Here is a 13,446-nt window from a genome sequence, read left to right as displayed (position 1 = left end):
ACGTTGAAAAACAATGCTAAAAATACCTCCGAGGGATGCTGAGCACTTGCATACACAGAAATTCTCTCTTGCTTGCTCATTTGCTCACCTTCACTCTCTCTCAAACTCCCACCCACTCTCTTGTAAACATAGGCTAATGCACGAGGACATTAACACAAACACACACACACACACACTCTTCAGGTCTTCCCTTGCACAGGGAAAAGCACCGTTTAGAAAGCATTGTGTTGCTCTCCATTCATTGGCCCCTGGTGGTGAATAATGACATAACACATCCTGTGGAGCGCATGTTGTGCACGTGAGCATGATGGAGGCGGACAGGCACGCATGAAGTCCAGCAACCCGGGTCTCCCACTCTCCCCCACTCAGCCACAGTAACTGCTGATTCATCCTGCTTTGAAATTTCATGTATTTTTCATCTGTTTCAGCATTTCTTTCTTCTAAAATTAGCAAATTCCTGTCAGGGACATCACAAACATTGTTGGGCTGTGTAACTACTGTAAGTGAAAGGAAGTAAATGAGGAATAAATTAGTAACAATAATCCATATGAAAAATAAACAAGGACTGCTCACATATTCGCATTATTTTCTATTAGCTTGCGTTCATACAGCATAGTGCGTGGAGTATTTGGCAAACTACAGAGATAATAATAATAATGCTAATTTTAAATCTAAATGGGAAATTACGTATTGAGCACATTTTCAAGGAGGGCTGGAATATAGGTACAATACGTTAACAATCCAGCAGGGAATAGATGGCTGGACAGATTATATGTGGGAGTTGATAAGGGATGAGTGGCAGGTGCCTGAAACACACAGGTGAGTTGGGTGGACTTGATTGCTTGCAGGGATGTGAAAAAAGCTCTGATGTTAGTAGAGAGGAAACACAAAATAGATAAAACAAAAGTTGAATTACCAGTAATATAAAAGGCAATAGTCGTTGCAATAACTGAATATGATTGAACGTAACTTCCCTCCATGTTCCAATGTACACAAAACTCCTGACCTGAATATTTCAGTGATACTTACACTTACGATCCTCCACATAGTAAAAATCCCAGTCCCAAGAACTTCTCTTCAGTGAATCATTTTTGCACTTGCTGTGCTCAAAAGGCTTTGATTTATTAATCCCAGCTGTTACCAGATCCACCCCGTCCTACTTGCATGATCACAGTCATTGTAAAACAGAAAGGACTGTAATTGCCTCCTGTGGGACATTGTGAGCTTTAAGTGCTCCGCGATTCGACTTCGGGACAAACCAGCCAAACCCTAATAAAGGTCTTTGGATAGCGCTAGACCCAATCAGAGAGAACATGCTGGGGTTTTTTGCACTTAGAGATAATATGAGGTCATTCTCAGATCAAATCAATACTTGTGTCCTTGTGGAGAACAAACTTAACGGTGTACTCTGGTCAAATGAACTGTATTGGAGAAAACAGGCACAAAGGCGGAGTCCAGTGGCTCAAAGAGTGGCCTTTGGTTTTCAAATCACACAAAAAGAATCAATGAAAACTCACAGGTGTCGATTTTTCTCACCCACCACAACCCTCTCTGATCTATTCACCATTGTGGATTTAATCACACTTCACCCCATAATGCTAGATCAGTGTGGGAAGGAACAATGTCAATGAATTTCATTGAGGAACCGAGGAAATTATTTTCTGACATAAACCATCTAAATTTAACAGCCATGTTTACAATCGGAGATTTTGACTTGTCGTTGCAGGAAAAGCACAGGTGAAATGTGCTTTTCAGCCATAATTAATCTCATTATTCACACTTGGGATATGTCACAATGTGTTGCTGGAAAAAGAAAGAGAAAAGAAGGCCATCATGTCCAAACAAAGCCTCTGCCAGCCAACTGTGGCGCATCAGCCCCAGCAACACACAGATGTTTGCCGTTGTTCTGATGGCTCACCGGTCTGTCAGCGCCTCAGCGCTCAATCACCGCCCTGCTGTGACAGGTGCGCATCGCCGTGGAGATTAAGCCATCAAATTAAATATGCAGTGGGGTTGACTGTGCGACAATCTCGACACGATCACTGAGCTAAAAACTCAAATAAGTGTAAACTTACAACGAAATTAGAGACAATTAGAAAAGTTGTCAGAGCGTGCAGACCTTATCTGGAGCATCGTCATTCGGTTCTAAATTGTTCTTGGTATCTATAGACACCAACCAAAGTGAATCGGAGTTTATGTGTATTTTAAACTTATTTTTGAATATGTAAATGCAGTATTCCATTTCAGTTGTTAGGCATCTCTATCTATTAAATTCACAGTAGGCTGAAACGCAAGTGTACCCCCATTTTTCGGGAACATCTCCAATCCAGATTGGATCCAGATGAAATTTGGTGGTAAAATAGAGGTCCCCACCCTACATGATTGTGTCAAATTCCATGAACATCGGTCAATAATCAACTGAGATATTGAGGAACAAATTGTGGAGCTCCATTGACTGCTGTGTTAATGAACATCTCAAAGTGATACATACACACCCATTCTGTCATATTTGGGGTGCTGTTGCATCATGGTGGAAAAACATTTGACATTTGATTTACATGGAAGAAAATATGTGCTTTTTAAATATGTTTGCCTCCTTCATGAGGCTGATGGATGCTTTTTATCTGTATTCCCTGTAGTACTACAATTTCAGTGCCACCCATAACCTACAGGCCATTCAGGACACAGCAAATTAAGGAATAAAAATAAGTGGGGCGTCATGGTTACTTGCAGTTACTAATTTTCCCTTGCTCACCTGTTTCTGTTTTTGTGTTTGATTGCTCCTCAGACTGCAGCAGGCGAGGCTGGCTGTTTGCTCCGGACACACCTGAGCCTCATTCCTTCCTCATTTGGCCTGCTCCTTAAATCTCCTCTCCACCAGCACGCCTGCGGCAGATTATACCGTTCCACCAGCTTCATGTCTGTTATCGCTGCTACTCTTTTTCTAGGTTTTCCTACCCACACCTGCTGCAGCTTGTTATGTAATATTGTAGGTGTGTGTGTATGTATGTCCAAACATAATAATTATAGCTTATAGTCTGTGAAAGTGGCTGTGTGCCTTGTCTTTGTATTTTGTCTTATGTAAGTAAAAAAAAAAATGTTCATCCCTGCCTGAGTCTCTGCATTTTAGGGTTCCAGTTTCTAGACTACATTCTGACATGGGATTGTAGTGTAAATGTGGAGTGTCATCCCAAGCAACCTTCAAATGTACAGAACGCCATGTTTGGTCTGTGCTGTACTTCAGGCCTGTTCTAGTAATAAATCAGGAGGGAGACATACTGAGGTTTTAGGGAGGCTTGTTCATCCACAAAGAAGTGTTGAGACCTGGTAACTTGTGGTCAGATTTACGGCTATGCTTTCATCGATTTTTCTTGTCTTGGCCGCTGAGCAGCATTTTTTAATAAATCTTAAAAGTCAGCGAACAAGTGTAGCCTGAGTGATCCTCACTTGACAGCCCTGTCTCTGTCAGCTCGATGAAATTGTGCCTCAGATGATGGTGAAAAATAGAAGATGGCTTTGTTCTCTTGCGTCACGTTTCCTCATTTCCTCTTGCCTCATACAGAGACATCAGGGTGTGTGCATGAGGGCTTCTTCATGCTTTGCACCTACATTTAATATGAAAGCAAGCAGACCCCCCCCCCCCCCCCATCCACTTTAATCACAGAAGCGCAATGCTGATATTGTTATCTGCTCTGCAGACTATTTTTATCATCTCGTGTGTTTATACACCTCCTTTGACAAAGAACAGAGCTGCGGTCTGAATGTTCCAATACATTTAACTCTATTAGTGTGAACACAATCCTGGCAGAGCTCTAGAGGTTCGACTAAAACGCGTTGTTCCCGGTTGAATTAGCAATTACAAAATTACAAAACCGTCTGATGCTAACAAAACAGCAGGAATGACTCTCAGCCCATCTCAGATTCACCCCCATTATTACTTTTGCAACCTTGAAAGGAGATTGTGCCCCTCCCCAAACCTCCACCGAGCCTCCAGGTCACGACTCAGTCCTGGATCCAATGCCAGACCTCTCCTCTGCTGCTTACTGTCTCTAACCTCATCTCTGGTCTCAAATATTTTCCCTCCTGACACCCAGGAGGCTATAATATAATATAATAACTCCAAAGTTGCTCCTGGTGTAGGCTGTAAAATAAATTCCTCCAGTGACACAATCTGGATTACATACAGCATTATATTGCCTCGCTTGTGTTTGCTCTCAAATGCCTTTTTTTAGCTTCTAATTGATTTTTCTCTCATCTTGCTGTAAATGATCCGCCGATGTTTGAAAGGAAACCCTACGAGGGTCTTTACAGCCGACTCCTGCGCTCTCCTATGCCATCCTTGAAATATGTGTGATTGCAATGGTGCATTTATTGGAAATAATTCTGTGTAACAGCCTCTCCTACATCTTCGTCAGTGTCGTAATGGTTATGTATTTTCATATTTCGGCAGGTTTCTCTTTTAATAGCTGTCTGATTAATTCTGCCTTCCAGAACTAAAGCAATCTGAATCGCCCAGCATGAGATGATAAATTTACATTTATAGCACTTACCGGATGCTTGTATCAACAGCATCTTAAACTGTGTGCTGTGTCTTCCCTTAATTGAGACAATGCTGCCGGGAGACATGACTGTAAAGCGGTGGAGGTTGTACAGAAATGATGAAGGGAAATTCAGCGGTGCTTGTTGTATAGTATGTATTCAAATTATCAAAACTGTTACGTGTCAAGATAGTGGACATAATTATGTGTTTATTTGGAAATTCTTTAGAAATAATAGTGATTTCTTTTTTATGCACCACAAAAACTGTATTTGTCACTTCTGATGAACCAAGCAGGCGTCGCAGTCTTTCCTGTATGGTATGTTTTAAGTTTTAAATTCCTCCGAGTCTTCGTGTCTGTATTGTATGTTTTCTTTCTGTTTTTCTCCCCCCAGATCATATTGATTGATCTGGTAAAGACAAACTCACAGGGAAAAGTAGCAGAGGAAGGATCTCCAGTGTGTAAAATGCTGCAGATGCAGGTCGGCATCAGCAGTTTGTTTCTGTATGTGTTTTCTCTGTTTGCAGAGGGGGCGTGCGGGGGTCTTATGAATTTGTCATGCAAATGCTATGTTGGCCTAGTTACAAGCACAATGATATTGTTCCAGTGGCTGATCGGCAGCGCTCCCTCACTCCAGTGCCCTCAGTCTATGATTTTAGAGTGTGTCTGTCAGTGAAAAGAAAGAATATCAAGAAAAAGAAGACGTGTGTCTTTACAGATAATGTGACAAAGCATTCAAAATGCTAACTTGGGCGTCGAGACATGGGGAGAACCTTGCCTGTTTGTCTGTGATTGTTTGCAAACTGAGATTGCAAAAAGAAGCAGGACCATTGCTTCTAAATGTGCTTGCATGTTTTTTGGTTTTTTTTTACACAATGGTGGGTAAATATTTCTATGCAGCTCCAACTCTCCGGAGGCTGTGTAATCCTTATAGAGCAGATGGAAAACCCGAATTAATATGTGATGTGCGACATGTTTTTCTAATGTACGGCATTTTGCAACGTGGAGAAGATCAATACTCATTACAGACAGAATTTTTTTTTTTATATTATGATATAAAGCTAAAAGAAAGTGCCACTTGTACAAATATCTCAAGAGGCATAACAGGGAAGCGGCAGTAGAGAAGTCATAGATCCATGTGCTCTAGTGGGTGGGTGTTTGGTTGAATACAACAGCATGGTAATTAGCTCCAAAACATCACAGCTGAGAGCTGATTCACAACTCTGTGCAAGGCTAGTTAATAATTCAACATTTTAAGAAAAACCTCAAGTTAGCATACTCATACATACCGGGGGCATTCCAAATGATCTCCATAAGCAATACGACCGACTGCATTGCAAGTGCCCGATTCATCATCTGCGCATTAAAACCGCATGTATCCGAAATGAGAAGCTCACAGTCAGACTTGTTTCGTATTAACAAACATCAGAGCTGTGGAACAATGAGCAAAGCCATGTGAAAAAAAGTACCTTCCATAAACCTGATGCTAACAGACAATAGCAGTGTCGGAATAGGCAGTTTATCAAGGAGAATGTGTGTAATTTATGGTTTGATGAGTGCATTAGCAGGGCAATTGAAGCAAGTCGATTTGTGTCCTATATTGTGAGACTTATACGCCGCAAATGAGCAACAAGATTGAAATACAGTAATGGCACTATTGCAGCAAAACTGCTCATGAGCTAAATTCAGATTTTGATTTTATGTTTTCTCATAGTCATTACATGTCAAGATGAGTGGAGAGTAGATTATTTGTATAGGAATATAACATCTATACCTGCTGGGTATCAGAAAGTACAGTTATATAGGAAGCGCCATGCAGTTAGGGGGTTTGGTCTATCGCGGAACGATGTTATTACTTCATCCTTGGCTGTCACAGTCCATTAAAGCGCCCTTTCACTCTTCACAGGATTTCTTTCAATATGCTTTCACGTATAACGTTGCAGTGCAAACCAGCTGGGAGCTGTTTGTGATTACAGTGCAAACATGTTACGGTGGCCCCGAGACACAATAAACATCATTGGTATGAATCGTTTTTCTGTCAAACACCCCCCAGCTTACTCATTTATTGTTTAAAAATGAATATGTTTCAGTAAGTTGGTTAAAAACACTGTCTGGGTGATTTAAAAGAAGAACCCTGCATGTATTAAAAATGGCCCTGTTGCATTTTTTGTGCTTAAAGAATAAAAGCTGTCATGAACCCAATAAAAGTCATCTCCCATGTAGACAACGTCACGACAAAGATCCAGCCGTGTTCCTGTTACTGTTGTTGTTGTTTTTTTTTACAAGAGAAATGGTTGAGTTGTGCTCATTGTCATGTGATAAGAAATAATGTCCTTGCATTTTTATTCAAATAAATGCAGCCTATATAAAACAACATAACATTTGTAACATTATCTTAACTCCCCGTTCGGATGACCTTCAGTTATTTTTACGACTCTCTTTGGCGTCTGCTTCAACAGGTATCGCAGCCAAAAATAGACCCCTGCTATTTATTGGTGGTGAGCCAATTGTTCCCATCGAGTATATAAATATTTCTCACTTTGAAGACATTGAATCTGCTCAACCAACTGCAGCAGCAGCGCTGACTCTCTCCACTATCAACTAAATCAAAAATAGAAGACAGAATTCTGCTCTCAACGGGAGATACAGTCATCAAATGAGGGTGAATTATGGAGTGGGTCTGCTGTGAAGAGCCTCACCTTTCCTTCAACCCAGTAGTGGAAAAACATTCTTAAATGATCAAGCATCTTCATCACTTAAATGGTGTAACGCTCCCGAGCAGGGCCGACATCTTAGTGTTGCTTATGGGCATTTCAAACGCTCCATTATGTTGTGTGAAGTCACGCATTTTCAGCATTATTCTGCCAATTTTGGTTTTATTTGTCTCAACAGCGAAGGGGCATAAACACAAAGGTATGTAACGACAGGTGAGTTAGCAAAACAAGAAAGGTCTGAAATCCGCTGAGAACAGGCAGACCAAAGAAATTGAAAGCATTGATTTTTGTATTTTCTTTTGCGTACATGGTTCTATCTATCTATATTTTCTCAACCTGCTCTCAACACTGCAGGGTCATAAAAGTGAGAGGAGGCTGAAAATCATTTCTTGGAAGTTTCAGTATCTTTCTTGATGCTGAAAAGGCAGATGAAAGACCAGAAGGGAAATGAGGATCGATAGATGAAAAGGCTTGGTGCGCCATTATTACACCCTTCAAATAAGCCTCTGCTATAGGGGCCAAGAGGTATCGTTTTTCAGAAGAGACAGTCTTGGTGTGTCGCATGCAAAGGGAGATAACTTGATTATTTAATAGAATTTTTTTCATGTAGGAAACAAAGCTGGTCCTAATATACTGTAGGCCCTGTGGCATCTTCTCTTTTGAAAAGTGTTTAATGGGGAAATAATCTAATCTGTGAACTATTCAACCCTCATTTCCGGATTCACATCAGGGAGCGGTGGTTGCTGCAACCCAGAAATACCCGTCACCAAGAAGGCGGATAAAGCGGACATGAAAATGAATCCATGATTAAATTTTTTTAAATATTTGCATATATATAGGTCACTTATACTGTACATATTTTGTCATTAAATGAGTATCAGTAAGTGAGGACCATCTGTATCCCCTGCATCTGGAATCATCCAAAGTTGTCTGCCACATCTTTTATTGTCTCGTCATCTGGCAACAAAGTTAAACCAATCTTTTCAGATCCTGCGCCTATAAAGTAGATGAGAACATTTTATTTTCCAGTTGTGGCCCTCAGCCACTCCCCCTATCTCCTTCCTTTCACTCTCATCTGTCCTTGCTAACACGAGCAGACACCGGACACCCTGTCAAGATGAATGACTCAGAGCCACATAGCTTCACTGAATAAGTAATTGAGTAATGAGAAATGCTGACAGCTTGTCATGACATGAGAATTTGGAAACAAACCTATAGTTACCTGTCCGGTCGAAACAGGCAATCAACTAAAAGTAAACCCTTAAATTGCTTGTGTTAATTGGATTAACTGATGCATAATAAAAAAAAAAGTAGAAAACAAACATGATATTAACTTGAATTCATATGGCTCTAATATTGGAAAAGAAACACTGGAAATTGGAGACTATAGTAAATAAAAACAGGTGTATGCATGCAGATTTCTTTAGACTGAGCCGTACGGCTTTTGTCAGCTTTGATACACGTTTTAGTGTGTGGTTGTTTCAAGGGGCCCGTTGTTCTAGGGTGAAAATTCGATTTCATTGTGTGTCCGCAGATGTTGATTAATAAAAGTATTTCTTTTCATTTAAAGCAAGTCTGTCCACAACACGTCAAACCTGAACTCGACATCAGTCAGCAACCACTCATCGACTCCATCATCCAGCAGCAGTTTAGCAGGATGAGCGGTAGTGTAGAGTATTTTATTCGCTTGGAAAGTCAACTCAACTAACAAGCACTGGCAATGATGAGGAATCCAAAAGTGTTAGAGGAAGACTTTCCACATGAGCAACTGAAGGATGTCAGGGAAGCGCTCATAATTAAAAATAAGCTTTTTGAGGAAAACTTTAACAAAGTACAGGAAGATCCCGAGCGCTGGGGACCATGATCTTCAGGCTGCCTTTTAAACTATACTTCACACTTGTGCATGCATTGGCCCTGGAGGAATGCAGACTGTACATTTCTTAACACATTGTAAACTGTGGTGACTTGACGTTGCATACGATAAAAGGATGCAGTGACTGAACAACTGTTGAGAAATGCCTGTTTGAACAGCTTGCACAAAATGTCAAAAACACTGTGCCAAAAGGTAAATCATTAATCAAACACAAAGCACTCCCATTGTATCGCAGAGAGCAGTTTAGCATGTTTCTGTCGTATTATACGAGGCCGTTTCAACAAAAAGGAGACTGACAAATGTGGCCGAACAACGTTCAATCACGTTACCAATCTGAGGTGATTTTAATGCACACATGCTCCGTGTTTTATTTCGGAGGATAGGCTCTTCCTGAATGCCAATCTTTGCTTCTTATGTGTTCCATTCCCTCTAACTGCTCATCCTCCATCCTCTGCTATATGGGGAGAGAAATATGTAACCACGACCTTAAAAAAAGCATCCACTGTCGCAGAAAAAGAACAGTTATGGCGGCATCTGTCATATTTTAGAGACCATTTGATTGCAAGTGTGCAATAAGAGCTGCACAGAGAAGAATGGGTAAAAAAAAAAAAAAAGAAATCACCCACTGTCTAGACAGGCTTCAAAATTCCGGGGAGCTCAACCAGACTTCAATCCCAGTCAACATTACAGAGGGATTCAGGATGCTGGAAGCGACTGCCTCTCAGTAACATTAAACAGCTGCTATCTGCATTCTTTTTTAAGTTGCATGGGTGCTGGGAGAAAAGCAGGAACTGGAAAAGCAGGAGGAAATAAGTATGAGTCCATTGGGAATGGAGTTCTTATTTTATCTTAAGGATGAAAGCTGTTATCGTGCCTCCATCTTGTCCGATCTGTGACCGAGGTCATTTTAGCAAGATTCTTCTCACCTGCTTTCCAACCGATCTTGCTGCCACTTCATCCGATGTTTTCTTAACTTGTGGTTTCTGAATTACAGTATTTGTTTGTCTATCTGAATTTCAGCAGGACTATATAAAAACTACCGGGAGGATATTCAGGAAACTTAATGGATAATTGAGAATCTAATAAACACATTTTAAAATTGCAAGATGGATCTCTTCTCACCAATTTAATCAACTGTAGTCAAACTACATGATGGATTTTCAATAAACGTGTTAGGTTAGTCATCCGAATTTAAATTATAGGGATTGATTTCCTACTCCTCCCCACCAGAATGACTTCTTTGTCCCTGAAAGCACTCCTGCTAAATTAGCCATTACACAGCTGTCTGCTTTTAACATTTGAAGTAACCGAACGGCATCTTCTGATGGACTAGCATTAGCTTGACCCAGGCCACGTTTTTGCTATCATTATAAGCAAATTAACTTCAATTGCTGTTAATATTTATAATTACTCAGTTATTTTAATGGTGTGACTGTAAATTCCTACTTTTCTAAAGGACTTATTGTTTACTGGAGTGTATTCTAGTCACGCACGGGGCTTATACTCAGTCAAGGACACCTTTATTTATTCGTTTATTTATTATTAACTCTGAGCAGTGAAGGTTTTGCACTGTTACATTCTAGAAACAGACTTTTACTTTCATTCTGTAATCTCTCATGTTCAATGTGGGACTGTAATATAATTCGATAACTCAATCCATATGTCATTTATTTGATCACAAATTCAGTTTTATCTTACAGGATGGTGTAGGAATAAACCAAAAGTGACTTAGACTGCAGGAATGAATTGCATGGAAAAAATGTTTTTTGTGAAATGACATGCAAAAAAATGTCATACACGTGACATTAATTTTTATTTTCATAATTTAAGCATTTGGTGCATTATTAAATGCACATTCTTATGATCATGTGACCTACAGTTGCTAGTTTGGGTTAGTCATCAAAGTTACGAGGCCAGGTATGGAAAAGATTTTGTCTGTCCCGCATTACAGCCACTGATGGCAAAGATAGTATACAAACCATTTAATAGCAGTTGCACAGAAAATGAAGAGAGCAGACAGACAAACACAACCAGACACTAAGAGGGGTGGGGGGGGGGGGACTAAATTATCTCCTCATGTCAAAACAGATACGCAACAACACATTTGCAATGAAGAGTAAAGTAATGGAAATATTCAAATGCGTGCAAGGAGCAGGATGGCTTCAGTTAAGTGTGTCGTTTTGAATTAAAATAGGGAGCATGAGAGGAATGTTGGAAGTTGTAGTTCTTTTTCTTAGATTTAATTTTCTTTCTAGCCTTTTTGTGACAGAAGTGTACAACGGTCAAACAATAACCTTATTGATTCTACCTGAAGCTGGATGAAATTAAAGCAGACATCAAAGCATTACATTTAATATTACCACATAGTAAGGTTAATAAATTGACAATTTGAACGACATTTTTTAACATTTCTGCAGTTGTACTTCAAGTTTAACTTGTTGACCGGCCACGCCAATAAAATCAGATGTGACAAAAAAAGAAAAGAAAAAAAAGTTCAATGCAACAGAAGAAGGTTCTTCTCACCTGCGCGGCCATGAATGACAGATCCATGCTGATGCTCCTTTCAAGCCGGCGCGCTCAGAGAAAAGACGCGGACGTGTTTAGTGTTTCCTCTTAATCCCCGATGGAGCATTTGCCTCCTTCGCTGCTCCTCCAGTCGTCCAGAGGCTCTGCAAGTTGACGGACTTTACGTGAGGAGCATGTCTGATGTGAAGGAGCGTCATAAAAGAGGAGAGAAGGAGGGATGTGGGAGCAGACGGAAGGATGAAGAGATGTGGATCATGGGAGTGGGGAGTGAGGCTGGGGAGGAGGAGGCGGCGGACTGTCACATAAACAGAAGGAGGTGCGAGGCTATCTCTCTTTCGCTCCCTCTCCCTCCTTTGTTCCCATTATTTCTCCGTGCACTTATTTTTTTTGCTCATCCTCCCTTTACCAGCCGCTGTTGAGACGGTACACGTGCTGGACACGCCCCCTCCTTTCACTTCCAGACAGCCCCTCATTTTTATCATCCCTTTTCATCCACTTGTCCTTCTGACAAATAAACAGCCATTGATTATCATATTGATTTAGAACTTAATGAATGACAACATTAAAATCACGAGCGCCGTACATTTCTCAAGTGATGCAATTAATGATGTCATCCATCAGCGTTGATTACAACAGCACTCCTCCTCCACATGGACCAGCACAACCACTGGAAGATGTCATCTTGTCGGATGGGAGCCCACTCTTAGGTCAGGCCTGCTTGGAGTTGTTGCTGAGTGTTCTCCCTAATCTTCTAACCTCTCAACATTTGGGGTTGCTGCAGAGTCGATGGAGGCTTTGTGGCTGCATCTCTAATTGTGTTTTCAGACTCTGCTTAACTCACTAAAATCAGTCAAGCCTGATCAAACATTGTAAGTTGGTATGCAATAAATTTGAAATCAGAGGAATTGTCTTTTCAAGCTTGACCAAAGAATGGGTTTTGTTATTCTTTTAAATCCCCCCCAGGGTCGAATATAGTTTGAAATATAAAATAATTCAATTTGTGGAGATAAAGACTCCTAAGATATGTGCATGAATTTTCTTTATCAACATCCCTCTGTGTTCATGGAAAACTTGCAACCTAAAACTAATGAGACATTCTTTATTAACTAGGCCTGCAGAATAAATGATGCTACTATTATTCATAGAAGAAGTCTTTTCAAGAAGCCAATTAACAAGCTCTACTTGCAGTGTGAGGAGCAATTAATTCATTGGTGGCCTGGCCTTTGTTGTGAATACTAAAATTCTTGCTCGGTTGAGTAACACCAGTCTTACATGCAGAGCCGATTCAAAGAGCTCACTGGTGTTCAGACAGCAAGCGCTTACGTTCTGGTGAGGTCAAGATATATTTCAGCCGAATTATAATTGACCATAAATATCTGGCCTTTCAAAATAAAACACTTTCATCAGCTAGTTTGGCAGCTATAGATGATTATCCTTGAAGTTTATAGGCAATACCAATGCATCATGGTTCATGCTAGCATCCTTAGCTTGGGTTTTCGAGGGAATTAAGCAGAACTCCCAGGTTAACCATTAAGACTTCATCCTCCAGCTAGTATTTTTTGCTGACGTATTTGGCTGCTTTTTACAAGCACGTGTTCATTAAATTGATTGCCTGGTGGTGTGAACACGCTTAGTTTTAAGTTTTAGGTCAGCATGACACAGCCGTTAGGTTCACTGCCGTCCAACGGAGATCTAATTAGAACATCTCCGACCATTTACAGTCATCCACAGCACAACGTCAATAAACAACTCACTGCTTCTATTTGGTATCTTACGTGATTAAACAGTTCAACAG

The sequence above is a fragment of the Brachionichthys hirsutus genome, chromosome 18, assembly GCF_040956055.1.
Source record: "Brachionichthys hirsutus isolate HB-005 chromosome 18, CSIRO-AGI_Bhir_v1, whole genome shotgun sequence".
Taxonomy (NCBI): domain Eukaryota; kingdom Metazoa; phylum Chordata; class Actinopteri; order Lophiiformes; family Brachionichthyidae; genus Brachionichthys; species Brachionichthys hirsutus.
This window is presented reverse-complemented; position numbering follows the sequence as displayed.